Source organism: Anastrepha ludens, chromosome X, assembly GCF_028408465.1.
Source record: "Anastrepha ludens isolate Willacy chromosome X, idAnaLude1.1, whole genome shotgun sequence".
NCBI lineage: Eukaryota > Metazoa > Arthropoda > Insecta > Diptera > Tephritidae > Anastrepha > Anastrepha ludens.
Window position 1 is genome coordinate 80,766,743 of NC_071503.1, and position 18,159 is coordinate 80,784,901.

At 34.6% G+C, this 18,159-nt stretch overlaps 1 protein-coding gene across 3 annotated transcripts in view; it reads left to right on the forward strand.

Moving 5' to 3' along the window:
* The first annotated feature begins 6,844 nt into the window (after positions 1–6,844).
* LOC128869642 (uncharacterized) overlaps positions 6,845–18,159 on the forward strand; it is a 151,597-nt gene continuing 140,282 nt past the window's right edge. For all 3 annotated transcript variants that reach the window (XM_054112213.1, XM_054112211.1, XM_054112212.1), the window contains exon 1: positions 6,845–6,970. The gene's annotated coding sequence lies outside the window, so the exon portion shown is untranslated. The remainder of the gene's footprint in view (positions 6,971–18,159) is intronic.

Genomic DNA, 18,159 nt, shown 5'->3' on the forward strand with positions numbered 1-18,159 from the left:
ACCTTTTGGCACCTTGCCTCATCGACCGCCTCCTTTGGATGAGTTTTTCCTTCAGCCTCGTTTTTGCTTATTCTACCGAGAATAGCCAGAGACCTCTGGTAAAGCTTATACCTGGACGGGCCTTTTTTAACGTGTTGACGCTTTTACCCCTTGGCATCAGCGGATGTGGATGGGTGATTTAAGGTTGATGGCGTGCTGTGGCCCACAGCTTTGCCATCAACCGTCTCTTGGCTGGAGGCCAAGGGTTCGCCCTCTGAGGAAGTTGCCAACTTCCTCAGTTCGTTAGTGTCGGTCCGTGTGGTCCATTTGTCCATCTGTTGTGTCAATGGGCACCCATCCGTTTGTCCGTTCGTTGTGGGTTTGTGTCCGCCAATTTGTCCGTCTTCCTGGTAGCGTTATCCAAAGTTTTTGTTTTTGGTTGTTTGTTCATTCTTCTGTTTCTTACGGTCACCTGCCCTTCCAAGGGGCTGCCCATGTCGCCATGTGCTGTGACCAATGAGGATATAGCGGAAATAAACGGTCCGCCATGGCAGTACCCCATACCATGGTAAGGCCACCGTTACAACCTGAGGCGGCCTGATGTCAGGAGGGCTCCGTTAAGAGACAGCCTAATTTTATTCCCCGGCTTCGAAGCCCACCCAATAGGCACGGGTGGCGTTACACCTTGGGTTGAGAGAGTTTTTTTAACGAAGTTTACGTCTTCGACCTGTGTGGTTCGCGGGAGACCTACTCTCCTACCTTCCATATCTGGGAGGCGTTCCCCTATCCACCACCTGGGGACGCGCCCTATAGGGATAACAGGTTCCCCTAGAGTTTATAGACATAATTCTAATAAAATTTTGGTTAAATATTATTAATTGTGCATTCATTTTACAGAAAAAATTTATCTCACTGGGACAGAGAAGCAGTCGAGCTTCTTTTGGAGTTATGGCAAGAGAAGCTGCAGCTACTATATACGAGGCTGCAAAAGAAGCACACATATACATATATGCAGACATGGCAGTAGAAATGGCCACAAGAAGTTTTTGTGGAAATAATAGTCTAAGTTCACTATTTATCTAATAAATTTAGATAAATTTGGTCATAGGTAGGAAAAAGATTGTATGCACTTCTAAAAATAGTGTCAAGGCATATCTATACAAAGTGGTATCATTAGGAGAGCTGATTAATTCACGTTGGGCGAATTAGCACTTCTGTCAAAAATCTGTGCTAAGGCGAATCCGCTTTGTTTCTACATTGTTATGTATGTTTAGTCCACCTTCAGTAAGAAACGATCTTCAACAAAATGAGCAAGGTTTATGCGTAAGTATTTTAAAAAGTTGTTTACGAGTATGCAATATTTTTGTCTTATGTGTTTCAATTTATGTTTCAGATCTTGGTATGGTAGATGCATATCCTGCGGAAGGCTTTGTCCTTGATTTTCTATACTAAAATATTGAAGTCAACCAGCAGTGGTCTGAACTTCTTGTTCATGCAGTGAAGCAAGAAAACTCCACTATACCAGTACGGGTTATGGATTTCATTAGTCCTGATACGTTTGAATAGAACGCGATTACTTTGGTATGTGGTAGCTTCAATTGGGGGTTACGTTACAAATGGAACACTTTTCCAAGGAGCAATTTGAAGGAAGATGAACATTTTTAATGAAATAAACTAATTCAATGTACGTATTTCCGAACAAATCCACTTCTAATTTATAAATTAGCAGGCAATATTCCCCTACATGTAAACCAATTTATATACATTTGTGCTCCCCTCATAGCCACGTATCTATTTGTTATATTATTATAACGCTAGCTTTGTGTAGTACAGAACGAATGTAATTCATATATGTACATACATCGTTATCCGACAACTTCAAATTATAAGCTAAGTTAAGAAATTGAAATAAAAAAAGAGGTTGTCTGTAAAGTCACTTTACTGACTATAGTTTAATGTTACAACGTCATAAGAAAATACTGATGTAATCGTTGCAATTTTCAAAACAAAATTTTAATTTTATTTGTTTGATGGATATTTTGTATGGATATAGAGAAAGAGGTAAATGGAATCGCAATGGAATAGGTCAAGTTACATTTACACAAACATGAAAAATGACGAAACATTTATCAAATTCATGAAAGATATGTTCAATTTCGATTGTGGCTTGGACGTTTATAAGTCAACAACAAACAACAAAACTAAAAGGCAACATCATCGATTTGACTTTTTCAATACACATTACCCTCGAAACACTCCCTTTCATTTCCTATCATCGTCCTATTCTCAACAGAGAAATGGTTCATTACCATGCACACAGGAAGAAGGCATATGCAAATACAAATATGTGAATTTATATACATATGCGCACATACATATGCTCACTCAAGTAGGAGAGAGCCTGATGTCGAACGTTGCCGAACGCGGGGGCCGATTGTGCAATTTGTCGTTCGTTCCGCGCTCTCGCTTGCGGTTCAAGCAAGGTAACGACGCATGAGCAACATAACTACGATTGAGCAAGATAACGAAGCATTTTTTCGTACGTGCAGCCGGCTAAATCGAATTATAAGACGTTATCACGTCAAAAGACAAAAGTAGTTTGTGAACCTTTAAGCTTAAATAGAACTTGCTAATTCGACATTTCAATTATATCCTTTTTCCAAACTGTTCAGAAAGAAATTATTAGCTTCTTTTGTATTGTATTTTAAGAATACCATTTTATTTCGTGTTTTCTTTTTCATATACATAGTATGTAATAAATTATGGACTTAACGACGATTTATAACGTAATAAATAGTTCTACAGCTGGTATAGAAAACTAAATCTATTTAATTTTTAGTCTTTAATTTATATAAATAAAATTTTACGGAAATTTTTATAGCATCCTTTTGTTCACTAGCTTTTCGGCAGCTTCTCAATTTGGAGTTATGAAATCCTATCTAAATGGAAATACTATCTAAATGGAAGCACAGATAAGTATTACCTTGCTTACTTGCATTTACATGCACATCACCCCAACGCAGGCCCGCAAATATTGATGTTGATGATTCACATGTATACTTTGTGTCTGCAGGATATAAATAAAATTCAAAATGTACTCTTATACCTACATATGTCTCCGCAAATTTCGTTTAATTAATAATCCTAGTTGTTAACTATTTTTGCTATTAATAGCACAAATGTACTTCTAACAATTTAACGCGAAACTCGAAAAACTTTGTTTCAGTTTATTTACTATGTATTCACAATCCATTTCGCCTTGGAAATAATTATTTTGACACTAGAGGCAAAAAAGCAAGAACAAAATAAATGTAACTTTTTGTTTTTGTACAACTGCTATCACCTTGTATAGATACGCCTTGAATGGTAGAGATGAGAAGAAGGTTTTTGGGTCTTCAGGCGGTACCCCATATGCGTGGGACTACTACACCATATCATTGGCGGGTATAAATCTTTCAATTTATAAAATTTATAATATATGTACATGTGATAAATGTTACACGTGATAAAATATTTTAAGTTTGCAGGTACATTGAACTAAATTTTAATTTAAAACTAGTCGAACAAAAAGTTCCCACGTATTTGTTGTTAGTATTTTAATTAGGATCAATTAATTTAATAATAAAAGAATAATAAAAAAAGGATAAAACATATACGAAATTTAAAAGGAACATAAAAGGAAGTGGTTAATTCTCTTATGTGTTCTGCGCTGAAGTTTGGCTCTTCAGTATAGCATGCCGGTTGATTTGCGAAATTTGTTTGGCTTTACACATTTTTCTAAACCCTGCTCTTAAGTGACCGAAAGCGCTCTCTACTACTCTCCTGGACTTGGCAAGTTTATAATTAAAAACCTTTTGCTGCATCCGGCCGTTGAGTTGTAAGGGTAGGGCTTCATTAGAAACTGTAAAGTGAAATGCTGAGTGCAGCGACTAGGACTTTTGTGCGAAAAATTGATTTCATATTCTCGCTTTAAGAACGACTGCTCGAAAATTGGTGAATCATTGGAACGGCCGGTGCCCCAACCTTTATAGACATAAACCTACACCTATGAGAAATTAAGGCCAGTCAGGTTTTCATCGAACGTACTTATATATACCAAACCTTATAGTTGTAATAGTATACAGCATCACTGCAAGCAATCGCTATACGTTTGTCCAAAGTGGACGTGACTTCATTACATAAAAAGGCAGAGGATTCTCGGCATATCCTAAATCCCTCCTAAAAAATTGGATTTCTAGCTAAAAGGGATTTCTAGCTCCTAGAACGTGCGGTGCCTCTCCTACATTACACGGACAGAGAATTTCTCATGCGTATTGCTGCCATAATTTTTCGAAAACCAACCAAACCAAAAATCTCCACTATATTCCACCAAAGCAATTTCAATGAAGAAACACCTTTAAAAACCGTATTCACAGCAGATTGTCAGTTTTGCACGTAATCTGCCATATGTGAATGGGTAGATTAATTTTGTGGATTTGCAGTAAAATTACTGCATATGTGAACGTAGTTTCGCAACACAATTTTTTTAGATTAACGGGGCAATCTGGATTAACAGCGTTGGCTGTCAATGATAAAAATCTTTGCTAAAAGGATTTGGATTATTCCATTTTATTTTCTGCTTTGGGAAAGCAACCCTGTATGTGAAAGTGTCAAGTTTCAGAAGAAAACTGTGTACACAACTTTCACTTTGCTTTCGACAGTTCATATTCACTGCTTGTTGTAGAGAGCATGTAATAATACGTTCACATATAAGTGCCCATTTACACGAGGAGACATCTGGAAGGGAAACATTTTGTTCGGTGGTGAAGGACGGCCGCGGCAGAGAGAAGGGAATTTGTCTCCTGTACTGGCGACACGCTTTGCTCTTCTTATTCGTATTTCCAATCTTAAAGCAATTTTTGACAGTTGCTTCACTTGTTTTCTTCTTTTGTGGGAGAAGGTTCTGAGTTATGTGTTGGTTTTCAAGCAAACGGAAGATACCAAAGATGACAAACATCCGAACACTGCTTGGGAAAAGCACGATTATTTTTGCTAATAAAGTAGGTATAATTTAAAATATATTATGGGACATTTTTATGTTGAGTTCTAATTTTCCCCCCATTTCTAGATACTCAAGTTAATTTTAAGTTAATTATTTATATATAAAGTACTTTTAATTTATTTTTTTTTATTCAAGTACAACAATTTATAAATATATTTAAATAAAAAAAAACAAATTATTTATTATTTAACCAGTTTGCATTTTTCATTCATATATTTAAGAAATTGTTGACGAATGTTTTCCGCTTTACATGTAAGCGCGTGCGAAAATACATCCGAACCAGACGATGCTAAAGCATTAAATGTCAAAATGTTGCCGAAAACAATTTTGCCCGTGTGGCCGCGAATGAGACATGAAAAGAGAATTTCCAGTGTCTCCCTTCCAGATGTCTCCTCGTGTAAATCGGGTCTAAGTATATGATGTACTTTTTCGAGCATAACTCAAAATCCGTATTATAAAATCATCCTAGATAACAACGATACTTCTCGACATATAACCCTGTGTTTTTGTGTTATCGATAATTATAATTATTATTGCGAATGTAAGAAGAAACATCAAAATAAAAACTAAATGAAATGGATGCCGGCAAAGAAAACAGTTCTGTAAACATAATTCTAATCAAATTTTTGTTAAATATTATTAATTAGGGACTCGTTTTACAGAAAAAGGCATATGTCCATAAACGTTTTGTCCTCTTATTACTTATTATCAAATGTATTGTAATATAAAATTTCCCATGCGCATTGCTGCCATAATTTTTTGCAACCTCAGTAGGCGTCGCATACGGATTTCCTCCAACTGTTTATTATCATATTAGAAGCCATTTAATTCCGCAATGAAATTAGCTATTCCTTCTCCTCACATCGTTAATAATAATTAAAGAACCCAAAAACACTGAAATATTCCATAAAAATAATTTCTATGAAGAAAAACCTCTCAAAGCAGTATTGACAGCTGATTGTCAATGTTGGGCAATACTGCTGTTTCCGTGGCGCCGCAATTTAATGGCGGATTCTTATAGAACTCGGCAAAAGAAAACGATATGAAGGAGTAAAATTTTTTGAATATCTAGCTTAGTTCTCGAGATATTAAATAAAAAATAATAATAATAAACATTTTTTTCTACAGTTTCGATAGAATTCGGCGAGATAAGACAAAATATAGGAGTAAAATTTTTCGATATTCCGCGCTTCAAAAAAGTAACCCTCATCAGTCCGACTCCGGCTACGCAATCCACCGTATTTTTGCGTAGTACTTCTTTTCGCTTCAAAGAAATAGCCCTCATCAGTCCAACTCCGGCTAAGCAAACGACAGAATTTTTGCGTAGAACTTCTTTTCGCGTGGGCGGCCTTCGGCCGCGCTTCAAAAAAATAACCCTCATCAGTCCAACTCCGGCTACGTAATCCACAGTATTTTTGGGAAGAACTCCTTTTCACGTGGGCGGCCTTTGGCCGCGCTTCAAAAAAATAACCCTCATCAGTCCTACTCCGGCTACGCAATCCACAGTATTTTTGCGTAGAACTCCTTTTCGCGGGGACCCTTCGGCCGCGCTTCAAAAAAATTAAGATGGGATACACCCCTCTATCACCCCCTTTTTACCGGTTTTTCCAAAGCGATATACATAACACTAAAGTTTTTCCCATCAGAATCCCCCAATGTTGCAGGTAATCTACCATATGTGAACCGGTAGATTAATTTGGTGGTTTTATAGATGATTAATGCATATGTGAACGTATTATTATAGAGTGTTAACGTTTGTGATACATGTGATACTTTTATGCATCGATACCATACTATATCGATACTTTTTGCTTGTTTCCACGAATCAGTAGTTGTGGTAACTTCGCATGAAACCACGGAGGCAATGGAATTCTAAACTCGTTTTACATAAAAAGAATTTAAAGTTTTGTATATATTCTTTCCAAAAAGTTTCGAGCTAAAAATCCTTGTGTAAGTGTAATGCATTATTTGCTTTAAAAGTTTTTGGTTTCAAGAAACGAAGGAAAGTGTGAGTTAGATTCTGCACCACAGCCTGAAATAATTTTTGTGACAATAGTTTAAGTTTTTTTAAGCGCACTTGAAGAATGCAAAGCAAACATAAGACCTTTTTTGTTCCACGCCTTTCTTATTGGGTGGTTGCGGGGCAAGGCGCAATGTTATTTGCTGATAATGCAACATATATATGTTAGTTATGCCGAAATTCTACACAAGTTCGATATTTTGTAAGCCAATTTTCATTAGTTATAAATATACAGGTTTTGGTAGAATGCAAGCTAGATGCAATAAAATTTTCAACTGTATATATAAAGGACAGGGAGATTTTTCGAGATATAAACGTCGCTTCCGGAAATAAAAAATATAATTATAATAAAATACCATAGATACGCATTTGAATAAAATCTATACATATGTGCAAAATCTAATAATTGTAGAATTTGTTCGTCCCATCAAGTAGCATATACATTAATATTATTTTTTTGTCTTCACAAACTTTTTAACGTACACTAACTCGTATACACGTGTCATGAAACAAATCTTAGCAACGCCCGTTTTTCGTGACGTCGCCGTTACTTTGGTAAACTGTCTAAGTAAAATTCATCTATATTATTAATTGCAAATAAACTTGATTATTTTTTTCAAATTCAATTAATTTATGTTTTTGAATCTTCAAGAGATTTTTCTACCAGGGAACGACTCTCAAATCTTTGATTAAGTTTTTGCGACTAAAACATCTGCGAACTGAATTGGAGGCGGCTTAAAAGCATCAAAATATACTTGTTCCACAGTTTAGAGCTGTGTCCATCTGAATCTTGATGCTCAGCGGGTTACAGACAAAATTAGTTAAAAGAATAGCTTATGCGAGGACAAATAGACGCATTCTGAGACTCAGTACGAAAGGGGGGGAAAATAGTGCTTTTAACCGTTGAAAGTTTATTAAATAAAACACTTAGAAAATACCGAAGTTCCAATACTTTAGTTTTCAGAATTATATGTAATTAAGAAATTGGCGTCAAAATTTATATGCCTACATTTTACGTCAAAGTTTACCAGATTATATATTAATGTTTTCCTAGCATGTTCACAATTTCCGTAATTTTTGTGTGTTACGAAAAAGTGGAATAATTTATCATATACATCTTCCATTATTACCAGCAAATCTTACTTGCCGAAAATGGTTACAACTTCTAATAACACAAATCTGGTGCACTGGTATAATATAAAGCCGGCATAAACAATTTCGTTCTGTGGTGAAAATAAACTCGGAAACAACTCTGATTTTGGAAAAACTTTCCTTTACTACCACGATATATTTGAATGGGGGGCGGAGAAGGAGGGGGCGTGGCACCACCCACCACGCCCATTAGAAAGAGCAAGGTTGTACCATTATAACTGTGAAAGTCCCAACCTTCTAGTGCCCCTATAGAACCCCCAGGAGATGTTTAAAAATTAGGTTTTTTCCGACCGCATTTGCAGTTTGTACTGAAATACAGTTGAAGAGAAGAGTATACAGCAGTCGTCAACCCAGCAAGCATTTAACTTAGGTTTTATATTTCACAGCACTTATGAAAACGTTGTTTTATCGTAAAAGTTATGAGTGCCGATGGCGAAAATTTAGGTCAAAAATTGTTCGATTTTGCATTATTTCACTATTTATAAAATTTTTTTTGTTGTAAAAATATTTGTTTTTGTAATATACATGTATATTTGAAATCAAAAAAAGCGCCGCAGGCGAAAATTTGGACTAAAAATCGCGCGATTTTTATTCCAAATTTTCAGTATTTGTAAAAATATTTGTTTGTGTAATATATATGTATATTTAAAATCAAAAAAGCGCCGCAGGCGAAAATTTGGACTAAAAATCGCGCGATTTTTATTCCAAATTTTCAGTATTTGTAAAAATTTTTGTTTTTGTAATATAAATGTATATTTGAAATCAAAAAAGCGCCGCAGGCGAAAATTTGGACTAAAAATCGCGCGATTTTTATTCCAAATTTTCAGTATTTGTAAAAATATTTGTTTTTGTCATATTATGTATATTTGAAACTAAAAAAGCTCCCCTATAAATAATAAAAGAATTGTTCGCTTTTGGTTGACTGGGCTTTTCTTATTTCGCTTTGTTCTTCTCTCTCTCATCGTCCGTTTGACAGTTCGCTCCTCAAATTTATTCTGCACGGTATTACAAACGGTTAGAAGAACATTTATAATAATAGAATTTTAATAGAATTTGGACTATTATTTAGTAAAAATAGCTTTAAATCGAATCTTAATGTAATAAAGAATGTTTATAAGTGATCTTGTTACTTTTCTGTGTTTGTATTTATGTGAAATAAGCGTCTGTAATAGGGCATTTTTTTAAGCTTATGCAAAAAAGCTGCATTTTTAACGTTAAATATTGCTATTAATTCTTAATTTCAATTTATCAAAAGTAATATAAATCAAAAGGCTGATATAGTGACTACATTTGCGTGTTATAATTTTTAAATTCGGTCCACGCACTTAGACATTATAAGCAAATATATCGTGGTAGAAAAGGAAAGCTCAGCCCTGATTTTAATTCGATTGAATGCGATGCCAATATTTTAAGTCTGGGCATTGTTATGTTATGTTATCGTCATTTCGAAAATAATATACATTGTGCCCGAGCGGCTGTGCTTTCCTTTTCTACCACGATATATTTGCTTATAATGTGTAAGTGCGTGGACCGAATTTAAAAATTAATACACGCAAATGTAGTCACTATATCAGCCTTTTGATTTATATTACTTTTTATAAATTAAAATTAAGAATTAATAGCAATATTTAACGTTAAAAATGCATCTTTTTTGCATAAGCTTGAAAAAATGCCCTATTAAAGACGCTTATTTCACTTAAATACAAACACAGAAAAGTAACAAAATCACTTATAAACATTCTTTATTACATTAAGATTCGATTTAAAACTATTTTTACTAAATAATAATCCAAATTCTATTATTACAAATGTTCTTCTAACCGTTTGTAATGCCGTGCAGAATAAATTTGAGGAGCGAACTGTCAAACGAATGATGAGAGAGAGAAGAACAAAGCGAAATAAGAAAAACCCAGTCAACCAAAAGGGAACAATTATTTTATTATTATTTTTATTATTTATAGGGGCGCTTTTTTGATTTCAAATATACATATATATTAATTATTATATTACAAAAAAAAATATTTTTACAAATACTGAAAATTTGGAACAAAAATCGCGCGATTTTTAGTCCAAATTTTCGCCTGCGGCGCTTTTTTGATTTCAAATATACATATATATTACAAAAACAAATATTTTTAGAAATACTGAAAATTTGGAATAAAAATCGCGCGATTTTTAGTCCAAATTTTCGACTGCGGCGCTTTTTTGATTTTAAATATACATATATATTACACAAACAAATATTTTTACAAATACTGAAAATTTGGAATAAAAATCGCGCGATTTTTAGTCCAAATTTTCGCCTGCGGCGCTTTTTTTGATTTCAAATATACATGTATATTACAAAAACAAATATTTTTACAACAAAAAAAATTTTATAAATAGTGAAATAATGCAAAATCGAACAATTTTTGACCTAAATTTTCGCCATCGGCACTCATAACTTTTACGATAAAACAACGTTTTCATAAGTGCTGTGAAATATAAAACCTAAGTTAAATGCTTGCTGGGTTGACGACTGCTGTATACTCTTCTCTTCAACTGTATTTCAGTACAAACTGCAAATGCGGTCGGAAAAAACCTAATTTTTAAACATCTCCTGGGGGTTCTATAGGGGCACTAGAAGGTTGGGACTTTCACAGTTATAATGGTACAACCTTGCTCTTTCTAATGGGCGTGGTGGGTGGTGCCACGCCCCCTCCTTCTCCGCCCCCCATTCAAATATATCGTGGTAGTAAAGGAAAGTTTTTCCCGAGCGGCTGTGCTTTCCTTTTCTACCACGATATATTTGCTTATAATGTGTAAGTGCGTGGACCGAATTTAAAAATTAATACACGCAAATGTAGTCACTATATCAGCCTTTTGATTTATATTACTTTTTATAAATTAAAATTAAGAATTAATAGCAATATTTAACGTTAAAAATGCATCTTTTTTGCATAAGCTTGAAAAAATGCCCTATTAAAGACGCTTATTTCACTTAAATACAAACACAGAAAAGTAACAAAATCACTTATAAACATTCTTTATTACATTAAGATTCGATTTAAAACTATTTTTACTAAATAATAATCCAAATTCTATTATTACAAATGTTCTTCTAACCGTTTGTAATGCCGTGCAGAATAAATTTGAGGAGCGAACTGTCAAACGAATGATGAGAGAGAGAAGAACAAAGCGAAATAAGAAAAACCCAGTCAACCAAAAGGGAACAATTATTTTATTATTATTTTTATTATTTATAGGGGCGCTTTTTTGATTTCAAATATACATATATATTAATTATTATATTACAAAAAAAAATATTTTTACAAATACTGAAAATTTGGAACAAAAATCGCGCGATTTTTAGTCCAAATTTTCGCCTGCGGCGCTTTTTTGATTTCAAATATACATATATATTACAAAAACAAATATTTTTAGAAATACTGAAAATTTGGAATAAAAATCGCGCGATTTTTAGTCCAAATTTTCGACTGCGGCGCTTTTTTGATTTCAAATATACATATATATTACAAAAACAAATATTTTTACAAATACTGAAAATTTTGAATAAAAATCGCGCGATTTTTAGTCCAAATTTTCGCCTGCGCCGCTTTTTTGATTTCAAATATACATGTACACTTGTGGACAAAATAATAGGTGTGTGCTGAATCTGTACTGATTTTACGCCCAATAGTGTAATAACTTTTATTTATTTTTGATACCGCTACATTTTAATGAAACAAAAGGGAAACTAGAACGTAAGTAAAAAACATTTTTGCGACTCAATTGGTAATTTTGCGTGTTATTGGAAAGTAATGATTGTTTGACTGAATTCGATTGGCCATAAAAATAGGTGTATCAGCATTTTTTCGAAAATACCTTGTTATTTGAAGTGTTATCAAGTATGTTTTGCTGCATTGTTCAATTTGTATTATTTTGACTGGTTCAATAATGATTTAGAATGGGTCGTAATAGCCACTGCACCGAAGTAGAGCGTCAATTGGTGAAGAAACTTCGTGCGGAAGGGAAAACGTATCGCTACATTGCCAATACATTGTGACGGTCGGAAAACTTTGTTACGAACTTTTTAAAAAAGAAGTGTGAGAAAGAAAATCGTGGACGGCCAAGATTGACGGGCCCGGCAGAGGATCGCCGTATAGTTTTTATGACCAAAAAGGCTCCTTTTGTGTCTTCGCGACAAATTGCAGCAGAAATGGGATTGAATATAAGCTCGCGGACAATACGACGGCGCTTAGTGGACGCTAATCTACCAGGACGAAAAGCTAGAAGAGTTCCACTTCTACGAAAGGTGCAAATACAGAGAAGAAAAGCATTTGCTAATGAGCACAGAGATTGGTGTGGTCCTACTGGAGAAAAAGTGGCGAAATATTTTATTTAGTGACGAAGTAAAGATGAATTTATACGGTAATGATTCCAAAAGAAGTGTACGCCGCCCGAAAGGCAAAGAATTTGCGTCTCAGTATACCAAAAAGACCATTAAGCATGGAGGCGGAAACATTATGGTATGGGGATGTTTCTCTTGGCAGGGTGTTGGTCCTTTATTTTGGATAAAAGACACAATGACCGCGGTTGAGTATGGGGATATTTTGCAAAATGTTATGCTTCTATATGCAGAAGAAAACGTGCCTTTGAGATGGTGTCATCAGCAAGATAATGACCCCAAACATACCTCGAGGTTGGTGTCGGAGTGGCTAAGAAATGCAAACATAAGTTGTATGCAATGGCCAAGTCAATCCCCTGATCTCAATCCTATTGAGAACTTGTGGAGTGATTTGAAGAGGAGACTGGCAGACTTTGCATTCCAAAACAAGGAGCAATTGTGGCAGAAAACCAAGGAAATATGGGATGCTACCCCTTTAGAAACCTGCCAAAAATTAATAAAATCCATGCCCAATAGAATAGGCAAACTTATACAGAACCATGGAGGATATACTGGTTATTGAAATACTAGCGGTTAAATTTAAATTGGACTTTCTTTTTGTTTTGTTTTTTGTCATATAATATTTCACACCTATTATTTTGACCAATGGTATTTTTTTGTTTTGTTAAATTTTCATTTGAGTGTAAAATGTAAAATGAATTTCAACATATTTTTATTTAATGAAATAAAACATTACTAAAACAATAAAAAAAACTCTTGTCTTTAAAAATTTTTGAATGTTATTAAAAAAACTTTGTTACACCTATTATTTTGTCCACAAGTGTATATTACAAAAACAAATATTTTTACAAAAAAAAAAAAAAATTTATAAATAGTGAAATAATGCAAAATCGGACAATTTTTGTCCTAAATTTTCGCCATCGGCACTCATAACTTTTACGATAAAACAACGTTTTCATAAGTGCTATGAAATATAAAACCTAAGTTAAATGCTTGCTGGGTTGACGACTGCTGTATACTCTTCTCTTCAACTGTATTTCAGTACAAACTGCAAATGCGGTCAGAAAAAACCTAATTTTTAAACTTCTCCTGGGGGTTCTATAGGGGCAGTAGGAGGTTGGGACTTTCACAGTTATAATGGTGTGACCTTACTCTTTCTAATGGGCGTGGTGGGTGGTGCCACGCCCCCTCCCTCTCCGCCCCCCATTCAAATATATCGTGGTAGTAAAGGAAAGTTTTGCCGCCCGGGCTCTTGAGTGTTTGAAAGCATTGTTTGATGTATACAACGAAGAGGAAAACAGACGCCGAAATTCTGGGTTAATCCTTTTTTTTCCAAAAAAAGGAAATGCACGGTCTGTGCTGAATTAGCAGTTTGCATGCTTCTTTCAGCTTGAGAAAATGTTGTATATAGGTGAAGTTTATTCGTAAATACACATAGTTAATACAAGCAGAGTCCGTACTGCGGAACATTTTTGCAGCCAATGCAGTAAATAAGTTGCTACTGCAAAACACTGAAGCCAAAAAGTAAGAGTCAATCAAGCAGTAAAACTAAAATACTGCATTTACGAAAAAGTCCATGTTCCTGGGTAAATTAAAAGGGTCACTACTATCCCGAATATGTCACAGTTACCGTCTCGCAGATGTTTTTTTTTTTTTATCTTCATAAATTAGCAACGACAAAAGCCATGTACTTGACATTATGATAATGTATAAACTTTACAAACAAATATTTTGAATTGTCTTAATAGAAATTCTTTTTATTTTCGAAAAGTAAGTAAATGCCAGCTGTTCTCGGTACAACGTAATATACCGCTAAAGCTGCGCACAGACGGAAAACAAATCCAAACAATCGGTTCAAACTCACTTTGCTACACACGTGTGCATTTGTTGACAATTTTAGTTTCACCCTTATCGTCGATGAGTAAGCATGGAATGCGAAGAAAAAATTTTATAATGTATGGTATTTATTTGTGCATGAAAAGAAGAGAGGGGAACAAATGCAATCAATTTACAGTGAGTCAATAAAGTTTAAGTACACCTTGTTATTTCTTACAAACACTAAGAATTATCATAGTTATGTTAAAAAAAACTTCATGCAATATCTTTGTATCATTAAAAGAGTACATTGTTGTCATGAAAACCGGTTTTTTTTTTGTTGTTCCCGTTATACATTTTAGATGCACACGTAAAATAACCCTCAATGAGCGCTAAAATTACGCAAAAAAAGTTTAAGTACAACACGCAAATACAGTTGTGCTCATACAATTAGGCCACTCGTATGACCAAACCAACGTGGCATGGTAATTCATTGGAACAAGGCAAATAAAAACAACAATTACCATTTTAAGAAAGGAAATTAGTTTTATTTTATTGTTTTAACTTACAAATATGCAACAAAATACGCATTAAAAAAATAAAATTAAAATATCTTCATGATGATGAAATTTCAGTGCTCATGTAATTAAGCCACCTGTGAGAAAGTGGTTGTAGTTAAAGGAAATTCGACATTAACGTGTCAAAAACTAACCAAAGCTAGATTAATATTTTGTAGGGAAACCCTTTTTCAAAATAACTTCCCTACAGCGACTGCTCATTGTTCGGACTAGTGTCTTGCATTGGTCCGGTGTAATTTTACCCCATTCCTCGTGTATCATTGCCCACAATGTTGCTTTATTACACGGTTTTCTAGCAGAAACTGACCTTTTAATAATGCCCCATAAATTTTCAATGGGGTTCAAGTCGGGGCTTTGAGCCGGCCACTCCAAACAATTTATTTTCTTTGACATAAACCAGTCCTTAACAACCCTGGAGCAGTGCTTGGGGTCGTTATCTTGCTGAAAAATCCAAGCTAACGGCAGATCATCAGCATAGTCGCCATCCAAATGTTCCGCAAGGATATCTTTGTACATAACACCTGTCATTTTTCCATCTATTTTAACAATTGGGCCTACGCCAGATGCGTTGAAACATCCCCACACCATTACAGAAGGCCCCCCGTGTTTCACAGTCTTCTTAGTATACCTTGGACTTAACTCAGTTAATGGAGGTCGCCTTACGTAGGGTCTGCCATCGTTTCCAAATACATTGAATTTGGATTCATCGCTCCATACCACTAGATCCCAGAATTTTGCGTCTTTCTGTTGGTGCTGCTTCGCAAAGCTAAGTCTTCTTGCAATGTTTTTTTTGGACACGTTAGGTTTCCTTCGTGCGATTCGCCCATTTAAGGAATTTTCTTGTAAACGCCGCCGGATGGTTTGAGCTGAAACTTTTACGTTGTGGTACTCCTCCATTCGAGTCCTTATTTCAGTAGAAGTCAAAAAAGGATCCACCTTACTCATGTGAACAATTTTTCTGTCATCGTAACACGTGGTCTTTCTTGGCTTTTTACGCGGCAAATTCTCAAAACTCTTCTTTGTTTTGAAATGTTTGAGTGCATTCTTAACTCTTCCTCTCGAAAAAGTCAGAAGCTCTGCTACTTTTGTAACGTTTTTATGCTTTTGAAAGCATTCCCATATAATGTTTCTTTCCTCAGGAGTTGAACTCTTATTTTTCCCCATACTGACGAAAAAATTATTTAAATTATCCGAAAACCAGTTCAAAATAACTTAAAAGTAACTACTTTGTGCTTTACTTTTATAATTTTTATAATAAATTATTATCTTCTTTACTTAACCTGCACTGGCTCAATTCTGTGAGCACACGTGGCTTTACGTATTTTGATACTATTCTGAACTTTACCCAAATGCATTGTTAACTTTTGTTTTTGTTTGTCTCCTTATTTTCGTCATAGGTAACAGTTCTTAATTTTATTACCGTTATACAAAAGCTTGGTTTATATATGTTGTGTTTTTGTTAAATCCTCATGCTCTATGTAGTGGCCTAATTGTATGGGCACAAGTGTATGTATTGTTGCGTTGTTGTTTTTGTAAAAATAACGGATTTAAATTTGTTTGGGTTTTAGCAAACAAGTGTAGAAATGCGTTTGAAGCATTTTATTATTGATAATTTGTACATTTGTATACAGGCGCTAGTTCAAAGTGAACGAAATGGGAAAAGGTAAAGAAATATCGATGGAAATAAGAAAACTGATCATCAAATTGTATTTGGAAAAAAATCATTGCGTGAAATTGGAAGAATTGTTGGAAAAACACATTCTAGCGTACAAAATATTATTAACTTTCACAACAGCAATAGAAATGTGCAAAAGAAACCACGTTCTGGTCGTCCAAAAAAAATTTCCGAACGGGAAGAGAGATATTTTTTGAATGCCATCAAAGCTGATCCCAAAAAATCTGCTCCAAAAATACGTGATGAATTGCTACAAGGAACTGCAACAAGCGTCAATTTTCAGACCATTAGAAATGTACTTCCACGTAGAGTTCCACGTAGAAAACCTCTAATATCACCTATCAATAAAAAAAACGTTTGGATTTTGCAAAGGAGCACTTAGAAAAAAAGATTCCTTTTGGGATAACGTATTATTTTGCGATGAATCTAAATATAATATTTATGGACCGGATGGAGCGACAAAAATATGGAGAAAGCCTAATGAGGAGATGCAGATAAAAAATTTAATACCGACTGTCAAACACGGTGGCGGTAACATAATGATTTGGGGTGTATGGCGGCAGCTGGTGTGGGTAAAATGGTCTTTATTGAAACTACTATGGATAAGCATTCATATCTAAGCATTTTACGCAGCAACCTTAAGCAAAGTGCAACGCAATTGGGGCTCGATGAAAATACATTTCTTTTTCAGCAGGATAACGACCCCAAGCACACGTCATATTTAGTTATGGAATGGATCCTTTACAACTGCAAACAACTGCATACTCCCCCACAATCACCGGGCCTAAATCCCATTGGACATGTCTGGGATTTGTTAGAAAAAAGAATTCGGAAACATAATATAACCTCAAAGAAATCGCTTAAAAATGCGTTATCAGAGGAGTGGGGCAAAATCGCAGAAAATGACACTAAAAGGTTAGTGAGAAGCATGCTTAGACGCTTACAAGCTGTTATCGATGCAGGTGGAGGACCACAAATATTTATTTATTCCACGTTTTTTGTGTTTGTTCTTTTTTTAATATTATTTATAAAGTGTACTTAAACTTTTTTTATGTGAAATCACGATAGTGCAAAGTTTTTTGTTTATTATTTTTTAAAGCTAGTATGTAATGAATTGAAAAGAATGATTTTATGTTCCTTACTTTATTTATATTACAATGTGAAATATACAAGCTGTAATAAATTTGTATGTAAATTGAATGAAACATATGTATTTTTTTTCTGACTGATGTGTGTACTTAAACTTTATTGACTCACTGTAGGTGCAGGACTAGTTAATGTTGTCATTTATTTGCTTATAAACTTGTGAAAAATCGTCAACTTCGCAAACCCGCAACCAATTGCAAGTTGTCAAAAATATTTTGTCAATTTTCGATCGGTTTGCCAACTGCGCCACTCGCATATATATATATAATTGGCGCGTACACCCTTTTTGGGTGTTTGGCCGAGCTCCTCCTCCTATTTGTGGTGTGTGTCTTGATGTTGTTCCACAAATAGAGGGACCTACAGTTT